The following is an 18345-nucleotide window of genomic DNA, read 5'->3' on the forward strand; positions in this document are numbered from 1 at the left end:
GCCATCAAATCTTGGGCAAAGTATGGACTATCATATATTGCTGGAAAGCCCAGGATGTCTACTTTTCAACGCCGTTAAGAGAGCGCCAATTGGGTTTCTATAGCTCCAGAAAATCCACTTCGAGTGCAGGGAGGTCAGAATCCAACAGCATCTGCAGTCCTTTTTAGTCTCTGAATCAGATTTTTGCTCAGGTCCCTCAATTTCAGCCAGAAAATACCTGAAATCACAGAAAAACACACAAACTCATAGTAAAGTCCAGAAAAGTGAATTTTAACTAAAAACTAATAAAAATATATTAAAAACTAACTAGATCATACTAAAAACATACTAAAAACAATGCCAAAAAGTGTACAAATTATCCGCTCATCATCGGACCACAATCTGCTTATATAACTTCTTACACTAATTTGTACCTCGTTGTTTCATCTTTCTGACCACCTAGGTCGGGAAATTATTTTTGAGGTTTTTTGAGCTTAAATTAGTGCGTTTGAATGAGAAAATAATGAGTAAAGGAACTATCAGTAATAAAAAAAGATTTACATAAGTGTTCTTGCTACTAAGAGTTTTATTATCATTAGCCCTTGCTATGGTGCCTCGTTAAAACCCTATTCAAAAAACCCCTTCTCGGAAAAAAACCACGAAGTTAGGAAAAAGACTACACCAAGGTGCACTTTCTAACTATAGTACCTTTTCAAGTTACATGCATGCCACGACCTTGGGAGCTCATTTCCCTTCAAGTCAGATATTTCGTAGTAACCCTTTCCTAAGACTTTGGTGATCTGGTAAGGTTTGCAGCCAACTTTCTTTCACCCGACTTTTGTGTTCCAATATCATTTTGGATTAGTATAAGGTCATTTGTGACGAAACAACTTTTGATGACTTTCTTATTATACCTTAGGGCCATTCTTTGCTTCAATACTTCTTCTTTTATCCGAGCTTGTTCTTGGACTTCTAAGAGGAGATCAACTTCTTTCTTTTGAGCTTAAACATTTTTTACTTCATTATAGAATCTAACTCTTGGAGATTCTTCAGTGACTTCTATAGGTATCATGGCTTCTATGCCATAAGCAAGTCAGAAAGGAGATTCCCCAATTGTTGAGTGTGGCGTTGTCCAATATGCCCATAAGACTTGAGGGAGCTCGTCAGCCCGTTCTCCCTTTGCGTCTTGTAGTCGGTGCTTCATCTCGGTGAACACGACTTTATTTGCAACTTCTACTTATCCGTTGGCTTGAGGGTGTTTTACCGACACTGGTACTTAATTTTAAGGCTTGTCACCAAGCTTCTAAATATTGAATAAGTGAATTGAGTTTCATTGTTCGTGGTGATGGAGTGTGGCACTCCAAACTGGGTGACAATATTTTGGTAGAGAAATTTTTGATTTCTTTGGGCTGTGATGGTTGCTAGAGGTTTTGTCTCGATCTACTTAGTGAAATAATCAATACCCACTATGAGGTATTTTACTTGTTTGGATGCCTGTGGGAATGGACCAAGGAGGCCTAAGCCTTATTTTGCAAATGGCCAAGGTGAGGTGATGCTAATGAGTTCTTTTGGAGGTGCCACATGGAAGTTAGCATGATTTTAGCAAGGCATGCATTTATTAACGAAGTCGGCTGCCTTTCATCGTAAATTCAGCCAAAAGAAGCCGGCTCAGATCACTTTTAACTAGTGATTGTGCTCCCAAGTGGTTTTCACATATGCTACCGTGGAATTCTTCTAAGACTTCATTAGTCTTGGTGGTCGGGACACACTTTAGTAGAGGTGTAGATACTCCTCTTCTATAGAAAATATTTTGAACCAAGGTGTAGTTTTATGCTTCTCTTATGAGCTTCCTTGCTTCCCTTTCTTCTTTAGGGGTGATATCAAATTTAAGGTATTCGACAATGGGGTCATCCATCCTAGGCTTAGATTGGAGATAGCCATTATCCCTGACTTGTCGACTTCCTTGAGCATAGATGGTGTGTGGAGAGTTTCCTAGGTCAAACTTCTATTGTTGCCCCCTAACTTGGTGCTGGCCAACTTGGAGAGGGCATTAGCTCAGATATTGGACTCTTGAGCTATATGTTGGGCCTCTGCCTCAGGAAATTCAGCTAGTTATACCAGTGTTTCTTCCAAGTACTTCTTCATGTTGGGATCTTTGACCTGATAAGTCCCATTTACCAAAGAGGTTATCACTTGAGAATCGCTATACACGATCAACTTTACTGTCCCGACCTCTTTGGCTAGCTTCAAGCCAGCAAGTAATACTTCGTACTCTGCTTGATTATTGGAGGTTGAAAACTCAAATTTTAATGAAAGCTCTATCTGAGTTCCTTCTTTAGTCTCCAGGATGACTCCTGCTCCACTTTTAGCTTTAGTGGATGATCCATCCACATATTAATTCTAGGCTATAGGACTTCCCTGGGTTTCGGAGTACTCGGCTACGAAGTTGGCGAGGAATTGGGATTTTATTGCTGTCTGAGTTTTATTCCTAAAAAGTCGAACTCGGATAGTTTGATGGCCCATTATAGCATTTGACCTGCAGTGTCTGTCTTTTAGAGGATATGCTTCATGGTTGATTAGTTCGTCCTTTTATGGTATGATCTTGGAAATAAGGTTGGAGGCTTCTGGAAGTGAGCACAAGGGCATATGCAAACTTCTTTATTTTCTGATAGTTTAGTTCTGCCCCCTTGATGAGCGGATAATTTATACGCTTTTTGGCATTGTTTTTAGGTAGTTTTTAGTATGATCTAGTTACTTTTAGGGATGTTTTCATTAGTTTTTATGCTAAATTCACATTTCTGGACTTTAATTATTTTTTATGCTAAATTCACATTTCTGGACTTTACTATGAGTTTGTGTGTTTTTCTGTGATTTCAGGTATTTTCTGGCTGAAATTGAGGGACCTGAGCAAAATTCTGATAAGAGGCTGACAAAGGACTGCTGATGCTGTTGGAATCTGACCTCCTTTCACTCGAAATAGATTTTCTGGAGCTACAGAACTCTAAATGGTGCTCTCTTAACGGCGTTAGAAAGTAGACATCCAGAGCTTTCCAGCAATATATAATAGTTCATACTTTATTCGAGATTTGATGACGTAAACTGGCGCTCAACGCCAGCTCCATGCTGCATTCTGGAGTCAAACGCCAGAAACACGTCACGAACCAGAGTTGAACGCCCAAAACACGTTAGAACTTGGCGTTCAACTCCAAAAGAAGCCTCAGCTTGTGTAACATTCAAGCTCAGCCCAAACATACAACAAGTGGGCCCCGAAAGTGGATTTATGCATCAATTACATACTTCTGTAAACCCTAGTAGTTAGTTTAGTATAAATAGAACTTTTTACTAGTGTATTAGACATCTTTGGTCTCAGTTTTATTCATTGTTCATCTTAGGAGGCTATTGATCATGTTTTGGGGGCTGGCCATTCGGCCATGCCTGGACCACCATCACTTATGTATTTTCAATGGTGGAGTTTCTACACACCATAGATTAAGGATGTGGAGCTCTGCTGTACCTCGAGTACCAATGCAATTACTACTATTTTCTATTCAATTCAGTTTATTCTTATTCTAAGATACTCATTCGCACCTAAGAACATGATAAATGTGATGATTATCTGATGCTTATCATCATTCTCACCTATGAACGCGTGATTGACAACCACTTCCGTTCTACAAGCAACAAAGGCTAGAGTGTGTATCTCTTGGATCCTTTAAACAGCATCTTCGTGGTATAAGCTAGAATCCATTGGCAGCATTCTTAAGAATCCAGAAAGTCTAAACCTTGTCTGTGGTATTCCGAGTAGGATTCAAGGATTGAATGACTGTGACGAGCTTCAAACTCCTGAAGGCTGGGCGTTAGTGACAGACGCAAAAGAATCAAGGGATTCTATTCCAACCTGATTGAGAACCGACAGATGATTAGTCGTGCTGTGACAGAGCATTTGAAACATTTTCACTGAAAGGATGGACGGTAGCCATTGACAATGGTGATCCCCCTACATACAGCTTGCCATGGAAAGGAATAAGAAGGATTGAAGGAAGGCAGTAGGAAAGCAAAGATCCAATAGGGACAAGCATCTCCATATACTTATCTGAAATTTCCACCAATGAATTTACATAAGTATTTCTATCCTATTTTATTTATCTTTTAAATATCTAATTTAATCACATTTGAATTAGCCTGACTGAGATCTACAAGATGACCATAGCTTGCTTCATACCAACAATCTCCGTGGGATCGACCCTTACTCACGTAAGGTATTACTTGGACGACCCAGTGCACTTGTTGGTTAGTTGAGCAAAGTTATGAAATTATTTTTAGATTATGGTATTGAGCACCAAGTTTTTGGAGCCATTACCAAGGAATCAATTTCGAACAACAATTCAACCATGAATCACAATGTCGTCCACCACCCCTGTAGAGCCTTGCTAACAAAATAAATGGGTTGTTGCCCGTTCTCATCTTCCTGGACTAAAGTTGAGGCTATAACCCTACTTGCAATTGCTAAGTACAACATGAGTTCTTCCCTTAGAACAGGTCAGGTGAGTATTGGTGGCTGACTCAGGAAGTTTTTAAAGTCTTAAAGAGTTTGCTCGCATTTCTGAGTCCATTCAAATTGGCATCCTTTCTTAAGTATTGAGAACAGGGGTAGAGATTTCTGGGCTGATCTTTCCAAGAATCTAGATAGGGCTGCTAACCTTCCATTTAATTGTTGGACTTCCTTGAGGCAGGTCAAGCTTTTCATCTTGAGAATCGCTTTGCATTTGTTCGGGTTGGCTTTGATGTCCTTTTGGGTGAGCATAAAACCTAAGAACTTCTAAGTTTCTACTGCAAAGGTATATTTTGAGGGATTTAGTCTCATCTCGTGTTCTCTAATTGAGTTGAATACCTCAGACAAGTCGGCCAAGAGGGTGGCATCTTTTGTTTTGACAAGCATGTCGTCAATGTAGACTTCTACCAACTTACCGAGGTAAAATGAAAACACCTTATTCATTAGCCATTGATAGATGGCTCCAGTATTTTTAATCGAAAATGCATTACTACATAACAATAGTTGGCCTTTGGGGTGATAAAGGAGGTCTTTTCTTGGTCTGACTTATACATCGAGATTTGATTGTACCCTGAGTATGTATCTGTAAAAGACAAGTATTAGTGTGAAATGACGTCATTGTTTAGAGATGAGGTGGGATTAAAGCTCGGGAGTAATTAGGTTAGAGTAGAGGAACCATTTAAGAATTTTTAATAGATTTTTAGTGTTTCGATAGTTTTGTCTATGAAATCCTCTCTGCTTCAAAACATTTAAGAATGGTTCCAGAGTTTCATGGAGCATGTTGAATTCTGGCTGGCTGCAAAGCTATGTTCAAACTCCTTTGGAATTGGTCTTCAACTAATCACCACAATGCATGTAATTCCATCCTAAAGCTGACTGGCTATTAAGCCATGTCAAACCCTTTGATTGGGGCTTTAGACAAATATTGAAAGATTCCTAGAAATCTTATTAAAAATTTTGAATTTCTTATTTTCTTTTTTCCTAAATGTTTTTCGAAAAAAAAATCAAAAGAATATACAAAAAAATCATAAAATCATAAAAACCAAAACTATTTTGTGTTTCTTGTTTGAGTCTTGAGTCAATTTTTAAGTTTGGTGTCTTGCATATTTTCTTTGCATAAATTTTTTTTTCAAAAATATGTTCTTGATGTTCATCATGATCTTCAAAGTGTTCTTGGTGTTCATCTTGACATTCATAGTGTTCTTGCATGCATTAAGTGTTTTGATCCAAAATTTTCATGTTTTGGGTCATATTTGTGTTTTTCTCTCTCCTCATTAAAAATTCAAAAATAAAAAATATCTTTCCCTTATTTCTCTCCTAATTTTCGAAAATTTGAGTTGACTTAGTCAAAAATTTTTAAAATTAGTTGTTTCTCATAAGTCAAGTGAAATTTTCAATTTTAAAAATCCTATCTTTTCAAAAAATTTTTCAAAAATCAAATCTTTTTCATTTTTATCTTATTAATTTCGAAAATTTTATAATTATTTTCAAAATTTCTTTCTTAATTTTATTTTAAATTTTCGAAATTACACTAACAATAATGTGATTAAGTCAAAAAATTTGAAGTTTGTTACTTTTTTGTTAAGAAAGGTTCAATCTTTAAATTCTAGAATCATATCTTTTAGTTTCTTGTTAGTCAAGTAATTAATTTTAATTTTAAAAATTAAATCTTTTCTAACCATATCTTTTTAATCATATCTTTTTATCTTATCTTTTATATCATATCTTTTTCAAAATTTTATCTTTTTTTTCAAAAATTTGATTTTAAAATATCTTTTCTAACTTCTTATCTTCTTATGTTCTTATCTTTTCAAATTTGATTTTCAAATTTTTTTTCAACTAACTATTTGACTTTTTGTTTGTTTCTTATCTTTTTCAAAACCACCTAACAACTTTTCTCTCTAATTTTCGAAAATACCTCCCTCTTTTACAAAAATTCTTTATTTAAATAATTAATTATTTTAAATTTTAATTTTAATTTTATTTCTTATCTTTATTTTTCAAAAATCATTTAACTCTTTTTTAAAATTTATTTTCGAAAATTTCTCCTTCTCTCATATTATTCTATTTATTTATTCATTCACTAACACTTCCCTTCACCTCTCTTCATCTCAATTCACTACCCCTATCCTTACCCTTCTGTTTGGATTCTTCTTTCTTTATTCCCTTACTTCTTCTACTAACAATAAGGAACCTCTTTACTGGGACATAGAGGATTCCTCTTTCTTTTCTTGTTCTCTTCTTCCCTATATGAGCAGGAACAAGGAAAAAGGCATTCTTGTTGAAGCTGACCCTGAACCTGAAAGGACTCTGAAGAGGAAATTAAGAGAAGCTAAATTACAACAATCCAGAGACAACCTTACTGAAATTTTTAAACAGGAAAAAGACATGGCAGCCGAACCTAACAACAATAATGCAAGGAGGATGCTTGGTGATTATACTACACCTACTTCCAAGTTTGATGGAAGAAGCATCTCAATCCCTACCATTAGGGCAAACAATTTTGAGCTGAAACCTCAACTAGTTGCTCTAATGCAACAAAACTGCAAGTTTCATGGACTTCCATCAGAAGATCCCTATCAGTTTTTAACTGAGTTCTTGCAAATCTGTGAGACTGTGAAGACGAATGGAGTAGATCCTGAAGTCTACAGGCTCATGCTTTTCCCTTTTGCTGTAAGAGACAGAGCTAGAACATGGTTGGATTCACAACCTAAAGATAGCCTGGACTCCTGGGATAAGCTGGTCACGACCTTCTTGGCTAAGTTTTTTCCTCCTCAAAAGCTGAGCAAGCTTAGAGTGGATGTTCAGACCCTCAAACAAAAAGATGGTGAATCCCTCTATGAAGCTTGGGAACAGATGACCAAAAGATGTCCTTCTGACATGTTTTCAGAATGGACCATGATAGATATATTCTATTATGGTCTATCTGAGTTCTCTAAGATGTCATTAGACCATTCTGCAGGTGGATCCATTCACCTAAAGAAAACGCCTGCAGAAGCTCAATAACTTATTGACATGGTTGCAAATAACCAGTTCATGTACATTTCTGAGAGGAATTCTGTGAATAATAGGATGCCTCAAAGGAAGGGAGTTCTTGAAATTGATGCTCTGAATGCCATATTGGCTCAGAACAAAGTGTTAACTCAGCAAGTCAACATGATTTCTCAAAGTCTGAATGGATGGCAAAATGCATCCAACAGTACTAAAGAGGCATCTTCTGAAGAAGAAGCTTATGATCCTGAGAACCCTGTAATGGCAGAGGTAAATTACATAGGTGGACCTTATGGAAACACCTATAATTCATCATGGAGAAATCATCCAAATTTCTCATGGAAGGATCAACAAAAGGCTCAACAAGGCTTTAATAATGGTGGAAGAAATAGGCTCAGCAATATCAAGCCTTATCCATCATCTTCTCAGCAACAGACAGAGAATTATGAACAGAATACCTCTAACTTAGAAAATTTAGTCTCTGATCTGTCTAAGGCCACTTTAAGTTTCATGAATGAAACAAGGTCCTCCATCAGAAATCTGGAGGCACAAGTGGGCCAGCTGAGTAAGAAAATCACTGAAACCCCTCCTAGTACTCACCCAAGCAATACTGAAGAAAATCCAAAAAGAGAGTGCAAGGCCATTGATATAATCAATATGGCCGAACCTAGAAAAGAAGGAGAGGACGTGAATCCCAATGAGGAAGACCTCATGGGACGTCCCTCAAGCAAGAAGGAGTTCCCTATTGAGGATCCAAAGGAATATGAGGCTCATATAGAGACAATAAAGATTCCATTAAATCTCCTTCTGCCATTCATGAGCTTTGAAAACTATTCTTCCTCTGAAAAGGATGAAGATGTAACTCGAGAGTAAGTTGCTCAATATCTAGGAGCCATCATGAAGCTAAATGCCAAGTTATTTGGTAATGAGAGGAAGCATGAAAAGCTTCTCTCAATACAGAGTCAGACAAAGCCCCCACAGTCAAACTCTAAGTTTGGTGTTGGGAGGCCACAACCAAACTCTAAGTTTGGTGTTGAGAAGACCCCACATTCAAACTCTAAGTTTGGTGTTGGGAGGATTTCATCGTGGTTTGAACTTTTCTAAGGCTCCATGAGAGCCCACTGTCAAGCTAGTGACATTAAAAGAGCGCTTGTTAGGAGGCAACCCAATTTTTATTTATCTAATTTTATTTTTATTTTATTTTTATTTTGTGTTTTATTAGGTTCATGATCATGTGGAGTCACGAAAAAAATATTAAAATTAAAAACAGAATAAAAAACAATAGAAGAAAAATCACACCCTGGAGGAAGGACTTACTGACGTTTAAATGCCAGTAAGGAGCATCTGGCTGGCGGTCAACGCCAGAATAGAGCATGGATCTGGCGCTGAACGCCAGAAGCAAGCAACATCATGGCATTTGGACGCCAGGAATACACCCTGAGGAAAGCTGGCACTGAATACCAGAAACAAGCATCACTTCGGCGTTTAAACGCCAGAATTGTATGCAAAGGCATTCTACATGCCTAATTGGTGCAGGGATGTAAATCCTTGACACCTCAGGATCTGTGGACCCCACAGGATCATCTCAGGATCTGTGAACCCCACAGGATCCCCACCTACCTAACCCTCTCTCTCCATTCATGGTCATCCCTTCTGTTTTTCATTCACCACTTACATCTATCCACTCTTCCCCATACACCCCACCTACCTTCAAAATTCAAATTCTCTTTCCCACCCAATCCCACCCATATAGCCGAATACACACATCCCTCCATCTCCTCCATATCTTCTTCTTATTCTTCATCTTTTCTTTCTTCTCTTGTTCGAAGGCGAGTAGTTTTCTAAGTTTGGTGTGGTAAAAGCATAGCTTTTTGTTTTTTCATAACCATTGATGGCACCTAAGGCCAGAGAAACCTCAAAAACAAAAAAAATAGAAAATGGAAGAAAAAAGCTTCCACCTCTGAGTCATGGGAGATGAAAAGACTCATCTAAAGGGTTTATAGCTCAGTGGTAGAACATTTGACTGCAAATCAAGAAATCCCTGAGATACCTCAGGGGATAAATTGTCCTCCACACAATTATTGGGAGCAACTAAGGATAGAAGCACCAAAATTACTAGGGATCATGCAACAGAAGCAAGGAAGAGACATAGAGGAGCTCAAAGAGCACCATTGGTTCTTCAAGAAGGCACCACCCTCACTAAGGTGGACTCAATCCTTGTTCTTATTTCTCTGTTTTTTTTATTTTTATGCTTCATGTTTATTTATATTTTGTGTCTCTACTTCATGATCATTAGTATTTAGTAACTATGTCTTAAGGCTATGAATAATTCCATTAATCCTTCACCTCTCTTAAATGAAAAATATTTTTAATTCAAAAGAACAAGAAGTACATGAATTTTGAATTTATCATTGAATTTAGTTTAATTATATTGATGTGGTGACAATACTTTTTGTTTTCTGAATGAATGCTTGAACAGTGCATATTTTTTATCTTCTTGTTTATGAATGTTAAAATTGTTGGCTCTTGAAAGAATGATGAAAAAGAGAAATGTTATTGATGATCTAAAAACTCATAAAATTGATTCTTGAAGCAAGAAAAAGCAGTGAAAAAGCAAAAGCTTGTGAAAAAAATTGGCGAAAAAAATTTAGAAAGAAAAAGAAAAAGCAAGCAGAAAAAGTCAATAGCCCTTAAAACCAAAAGGCAAGGGTAAAAAGGATCCAAGACTTTGAGCATCAATGGATAGGAGGGCCCAAGGAAATAAAATCCAGGCCTAAGCGGCTAAATCAAAGTTGTCCCTAACCATGTGCTTGTGGCATGCAGGTCCAAGTGAAAAGCTTGAGACTGAGTGGTTAAAGTCGTGATCCAAAGCAAAAAGAGTGTGCTTAAGAGCTCTGGACACCTCTAACTGGGGACTCTAGCAAAGCTGAGTCACAATCTGAAAAAGTTCACCCAGTTATGTGTCTGTGGCATTTATGTATCCGGTGGTAATACTGGAAAACAGAGTGCTTAGGGCCACGGCCAAGACTCATAAAAGTAGCTGTGTTCAAGAATCAACAAACTTAACTAGGAGAATCAATAACACTATCTGAAATTCTAAGTTCCTATAGAAGCCAATCATTCTAAACTTCAAAGGAAAAAGTGAGATGCCAAAACTGTTCAGAAGCAAAAAGCTACAAGTCCGGCTCATCTAATTAGAATTAATATTCATTGATATTTTAGGATTTATATTATATTCTCTTCTTTTTATCCTAAATGAATTTCAGTTACTTGGGGACAAGCAACAATTTAAGTTTGGTGTTGTGATGAGCGGATAATTTATACGCTTTTTGGCATTGTTTTTAGATAGTTTTTAGTATGATCTAGTTACTTTTAGGGATGTTTTCATTAGTTTTTATGCTAAATTCACATTTCTGGACTTTACTATGAGTTTGTGTGTTTTGTTGTGATTTCAAGTATTTTTTGGCTGAAATTGAGGGACCTGAGCAAAACTCTGATAAGAGGCTGACAAAGGACTGCTGATGCTGTTGGAATCTGACCTCCTTGCACTCGAAATAGATTTTCTGGAGCTACAAAACTCCAAATGGGGCGATCTCAATAGCGTTGGAAAGTAGACATCCAGAGCTTTCCAGCAATATATAATAGTCTATACTTTATTCGAGATTTCACGACATAAACTGGCGCTCAATGCCAGATCCGTGCTGCATTCTAGAGTCAAACGCCAGAAACACGTCACGAACCAGAGTTGAACGCCCAAAACACGTTACAACTTGGCGTTCAACTCCAAAAGAAGCCTCAGCTCGTGTAACATTCAAGCTCAGCTAAAACATACACCAAGTGGGCCCCGGAAGTGGATTTATGCATCAATTACTTACATCTGTAAACCCTAGTAGCTAGTTTAGTATAAATAGAACTTTTTACTAGTGTATTAGACATCTTTGGTCTCAGTTTTATTCATTGTTCATCTTAGGAGGCTATTGATCACGTTTTGGGGGCTGGCCATTCGGCCATGCCTGGACCACCATCACTTATGTATTTTCAACGGTGGAGTTTCTACACACCATAGATTAAGGGTGTGGAGCGCTGTACCTCGAGTTTCAATGCAATTACTACTATTTTATATTCAATTCATTTTATTCTTATTCTAAGATATTCATTTGCACCTAAGAACATGATAAATGTGATGATTATGTGACCCTCATCATCATTCTCACTTATGAACGCGTGCTTGAAAACCACTTCCGTTCTACAAGCAACAAAGGCTAGAGTGTGTATCTCTTGGATCCTTTAAACAGCATCTTCGTGGTATAAGCTAGAATCCATTGGCAGCATTCTTAAGAATCCAGAAAGTCTAAACCTTGTCTGTGGTATTCCGAGTAGGATTCAAGGATTGAATGACTGTGACGAGCTTCAAACTCCTGAAGGCTGGGCGTTAGTGACAGACGCAAAAGAATCAAGGGATTTTATTCCAACCTGATTGAGAACCGACAGATGATTCGCCATGATGTGACAGAGCATTTGAAACATTTTCACTGAAAGGATGGACGGTAGCCATTGACAATGGTGATCCCCCTACATACAGCTTGCCATGGAAAGGAATAAGAAGGATTGAAGGAAGGCAGTAGGAAAGCAAAGATCCAATAGGGACATGCATCTCCATATACTTATCTGAAATTCCCACCAATGAATTTACATAAGTATTTCTATCCTATTTTATTTATCTTTTCAATATCTAATTTAATCACATTTGAATCAGCCTGACTGAGATCTACAAGATGACCATAGCTTGCTTCATACCAACAATCTCCGTGGGATCGATCCTTACTCACGTAAGGTATTACTTGGACGACCCAGTGCACTTGTTGGTTAGTTGAGCGAAGTTGTGAAATTATTTTTAGATTATGGTATTGAGCACCAAGTTTTTGGAGCCATTACCAGGGAATCAATTTCGAACAATAATTCAACCATGAATCACAATTCCGTCCACCACTCTTGTAGAGCCTTGCTAACAAAATAAATGGGTTGTTGCCCATTCTCATCTTCCTGGACTAAAGTTGAGGCTATAACCCTACTTGCAATTGCTAAGTACAACACGAGTTCTTTCCTTAGAACAGGTCAGGTGAGTATTGGTGGCTGACTCAGGAAGTTTTTGAAGTCTTAAAGAGTTTGCTCGCATTTCTGAGTCCATTCAAATTGGCATCATTTCTTAAGTATTGAGAATAGGGGTAGAGATTTCTGGGCTGATCTCGCCAAGAATCTAGATAGGGCTGCTAACCTTCCATTTAATTGTTGGACTTCTTTGAGGCAGGTCAAGCTTTTGATCTTGAGAATCGCTTTGCATTTGTCCGGGTTGGCTTTGATGCCCTTTTGGGTGAGCATAAAACCTAAGAACTTCTAAGTTTCTACTGCAAAGGTATATTTTGAGGGATTTAGTCTCATCCCGTGTTCTCTAATTGTGTTGAATACCTCAGACAAGTCGGCCAAGAGGGTGGCATCTTTTGTTTTGACAAGCATGTCGTCAATGTAGACTTCTACCAACTTACCGAGGTGAAATGAAAACACCTTATTCATTAGCCATTGATAGATGGCTCCAGTATTTTTAATCCAAAAGGCATTACTACATAACAATAGTTGGCCTTTGGGGTGATAAAGGAGGTCTTTTCTTGGTTTGACTTATACATCGAGATTTGATTGTACCCTGAGTATGTATCTGTAAAAGACAATTATTAGTGTGAAATGACGTCATTGTTTAGAGATGAGGTGGGATTAAAGCTCGGGAGTAATTAGGTTAGAGTAGAGGAACCATTTAAGAATTTTTAATAGATTTTTTGTGTTTCGTTAGTTTTATTTTATTTTTATAATATTCTTTAATTTTTATTTAATGAAATCTAATAGCTCATAAAAAATGATTATCCAATGTGCTAAAATTGTTGAGCTCATTTTAGATGCACCTTTATTTAATGCATTCATTTAAATTTTTATTTTCTATGCTTTTTATAAAATTAATTACAATTTATTAAAGTAAGATAACAATAAATTGACTAAATGTGTTATTATTTATTTATTTTTATTTTAAATGATTTATCATACTCTAAATTAAACTGACTAAAACCTATTTCTTACATTCTTATGATCACAGATATACAATATTAGAATAAATCTCATATTTTATATATTAATTATATAATTCATATGATCATGAATTCTTTATTTTTATTTTCTTGGCACAGGCCCTTCACTTGTTTTTTTATAATACAAAATTAAGTTCATCCATGTCAAGTATATTGTGTTGTAGATCTTATATTAAAATTAAAAGAATTAAATCTCAAAGTGTCTCTGAACTTGCATTCGCGACTCAAAATCATCCCTAAACTTGCATTGGCCCTAATATTGTCCCTAAATTTAACAAAGGTGACTCACAGTCGTCCCTGAAGCATTTTTCGAAGAATATTCCTAAACGGCGTGATGATGTGTACGGAAAGGCGCCACATTGGATAGGTAACGGCTATCTGATGTGGCTGTTATCGTTATTTAACTCAATTTAGTGTAACACCCTCATAATCAAATTCTTATACTCGAGCCATAAGTCAACGATAATAAGGTGGTACAACTCTCAAGGTGGATTATAATACATAAGAATATATATTAGTTGAAAGCAAGTATTAAACAAGAAGCCTAAAAAGGAATAAAATAAAATCGCAAAACGGAACATTCATATATCGATAAATAAAAGATAAAATGTATTCGGATAGCGAAACAAGATAAGATATAAATAATGAGGAAGAATAGAATAAAGACAGGGTATCTTTCTATCTATCTATATATATATATAGCCATTAGTCGCGACCTGTGAAGTTTAGGCCGACTAGGGTACAGAAATAAAAATCAGTTTGACAATAGTATTTCCTATCGCTCCCAAAATTTACATCAAAACCTGTATAGACAAGTTTTCCAAATGATAAATATATATAAGTAAGTTTTTCAAGATAATTACGAAGAGATTCTAAGCAAAAGTAAAACAGGAATCCAATGATCTTCACCATCTTTCAGATGAATCACAGCTTACTGCTGAGCTCCAGGACCTGCATCTGAAAAATAAGATATATATATGGAATCAGAACCAACGACCCATGGGTTCCCAGTATGGTAAAAGTGCCAAATCTATACAATGCACTATAATAGGAACTTGTTAAGCATCCTAAGCTTCCTTTCATCAATTATTCATCCTAGGTTCTCACTAATCCATCAATACGCAACTATCATCAGTGAATACTAATCTAATTCATCTTTCTCATCTTTCCCAACTTTCCAACTCTCCAACATAACAAAACCAAAATCATAGGTAGAAACATCACCAGCTATTTTGTCTCAGTAATTCTATATGAATACTTCATATCTTCACCTGGAGTAAGTGAAATTATTTCACTGCATCTACCCAGGGAACTCAAATAATCTCATTCAATATTCATCATTGTTAATCAATCATTTCATCATTTCATTTCAACAAGGACAACCCTCAGCATCAACCGACACTAGCATGAGGGACCTCTCAGTTGTACAAACACAAGCAATGCAGACAAGTAATACACAAGTAGATTCAAGTAAGTCAAATAGCACATAATCACATAGTATGGCATATTCAATTAGGAAAAACAAATACAAATAAGCAAACCCAAACAAATCAAACATATGCAAATGATGTATGCCTGCCCTATGGCTAATGATATCATTTGTCGGTTATTTATCCAACCCGACATGTCCTGGTAGCTAACCATTGGAAAATCTCTGCGAGCCTGGATCCCAAAGCTCAAAAATCATAATCATTCAAAATACAAATATCCATGGGAGAGAGCTCATCTGGAAAGGTCTAAGTGTCTGGCCACACTTACGACGCAAGGTCAACAGAATATCGAATCTCAACTTGGAGTAAGTGGAGCCGACTCACTGCATCTACCCAAGAAAATATGAAAACTAGATAATTTCTCAAATCTCAAATCATTCTCTACTGGGAGCAAGTGGGGGCTAACCACTGCATCTACCCCAGGAGACTCAAACCAAACCCAGAGTAAGTGGATCAATGTCACTAGATCTACCCAGGTAGGTGTATCATAATAAGGATCATATTTAATATCAATCTCATAATCATTATCATTCCCGTCATCAATTTCATAATCATCATCACTCTCATCATCAATTTCATAATCATCATCATTTTCATTATCAATCTCATAATCATCATTATTCTCATTAATAATCTCATAATAATCATCATTCTTATTAACAATATCATAATCATCATCAATCTCACTTAACATCTTGTTCATTACTAACTCAACTCATTTGGCTTTATCCTTAACTCTTCCATCCTCAATTCCATCCTCAAAAGAATGTTTGAAAGGCATAAAAATACATTTTTCCAAATTCTGGGAGCTGTGCGTAAGCATACATTTGGTGTGCGTACGCATAGGCTGAAAATTTGGGTGTCCGAATACGCATGCAAAGGTCCGCATACGCTTCAGGTGAAAATTTAGTATGTCGTGTACGCTTGACCCCAATTTTAGACCATTTCGCGTACGCATGCAGTGTCTGCGTATGCATCCATATCAGAAAACAGAAATTCTGATATGTTGCAGAAATCAGTTTTTCAGTCCAATTTTCAAAATCTCATAATTTTTTTCACAAAATTCCTTTTTTAACCATTCTTGAACTGTTGGAAAGATCAATAAATGAATTTTCGTAAAAATTTAATTTTGAAAATTTTCCAACTCCAAGGACCGAGTTACGGCCCGCCAAAGTTGGCCAAAAATTTGTTTTTACCAAAAACACACATTTACCAATTTTCTAATGATTCACAAGCCTCAATCATTTTCAACCAATAAAATGAACACAAACCAACTCAAGTCATATATTCACACACAACCGAATCCAAACCTACTCCATCTACACATTTCAACTCAAATACATCAACTCTACATTTCTAAAACCTTATTTTTTTACTATTTCATAAATCAATCAATTTCTTATAAATTTCATACCAATTCTTCATTCAAGCTTATACATTATCACACAATTCAATCATCACTTACCGTCCTTACCTTTTTTCGGCCTCCCGCCTAAAATTCACAATTTCAATACATATTTCACAAACCAATAATCATTATCCAATTCATCAAATTTCTCAACACACCAAACATGCAAACTCACACAATTCTCAACCCAACCATTAATTTCCACAACATATAAACTATATATATAATACCAACCATTTGCACAATCCAATCCTAATTCTAGGGGCATCTAGCCTAGAAATTCTCATCACACCACATGGTACTTAAATGAAACTTAAACCGTACCTTTAGTGACGACGGTTTACACCCAAACTTGAATTCGCTTCTCCAAGACTCACAAACTTAAAATCTACATCAAAGTTCCACAAGCAAATTGAATCTCCCCATTGTGCACCAAAATCACCAATACACTACCATAACCAATTTCACATGTACATTAATCTAGTATTCATTAAATTTGATAAATCACTAGGGTTTGAGGATTTCTTATCTTAACCCATATGAAATAGGGATAGAACCCACTTAGAATCCATGTTAGTGTATCCCTAAACGACCAAAATCATAAAATTACTCAACACCCCTAACAAATTTCAAATTTAAGGAGAAAAATCAAAACTAGACAGAGGACCTTGGTATACTTAGCACAATACCTAAATAGAATCAAAGAGAGTGGGAAGAGCAACGCATGATCGTAAACGACTCGTCAATCGGAGCTCTGGATCAAAAGTTATGGATGTTTGAAGTTGATGGTGGCTAGGTTTCATTTCTCCACTCTCTTCTCTCTTCACCACCGAACCTCTCTCTCAAAATGAGAGAAAATGGGTTGTTTTATGCTGAAATGACTTGGACCCGATTTACTTGGTTTAACCCGTTGGCCCAATTTTAGCCAAAACCTTTAAGATTAGCGTTTTAAATCGCGTTTTAGATACCTTTACTTTCTAAATCATAAATTCTAACTTTTTAATCTTTCTCACTCATGAATTATTTTTCTCATCTGCAGTAGTAGACAGATTTCAGTCGGTACTACTGGTCAAATTTTCATTATGTGTTTTCACGCAAAAAACTATGTTTTCCGACTAAAAAAAATTCACTGAGTCTAAATATCATATTTAAATTTCCAAATTATGATTCTAAATTTTTATACTCCTAACATTCCATATTTAGTTATTTATTTATTTAATTTTCGTTAAATCGGAATTTTACGTTTAGTCCCTGAAGTGGTTTATAATCCTAATCCCCAAATCTATTATTAGCGTCCACTCTCTTTCTTCTTCTCTGGTCTCCTTCTTCTTCTCTGTCCATTGTTAAAATTGGTTTGAATGGGTCATGATGGGTGGAGGTAGCAACCATGTTAGTAGCTCTAGTAACCGACGATCTGAGAGAAACTTTGGGAGGAGAACTACCAGAAATAGTCACGAACGACTTCTAGATAGGTGTGGGTGTGGTAGCCGACCCATCCTTAAATGGTCAGGAACAGAGGCAAATCCAGGGAGACTATTTTATGGTTGTCCTAACTACAATGTAAGTGATTTTTGTTAATGTATATAGCTAGTCGTTGCTCATTCAATTTGTAACATTTCTTCTCCATGGGCATGAAATGTTGTTGCAGAGTGTTGGCAAGAGGTGGTGTGGTCTTTTTATGTGGGATGACAAAGTTCCGGATGAAGAAAAAGTACATGACAAAGATAATCCTGGATTTGAAATATAATAGTGGAGGATGAAATTTGCTTGAAAGATTGGAAGTTTGGAGTCTGA

The sequence above is a fragment of the Arachis duranensis genome, chromosome 2 (genome assembly GCF_000817695.3).
Source record: "Arachis duranensis cultivar V14167 chromosome 2, aradu.V14167.gnm2.J7QH, whole genome shotgun sequence".
NCBI lineage: Eukaryota > Viridiplantae > Streptophyta > Magnoliopsida > Fabales > Fabaceae > Arachis > Arachis duranensis.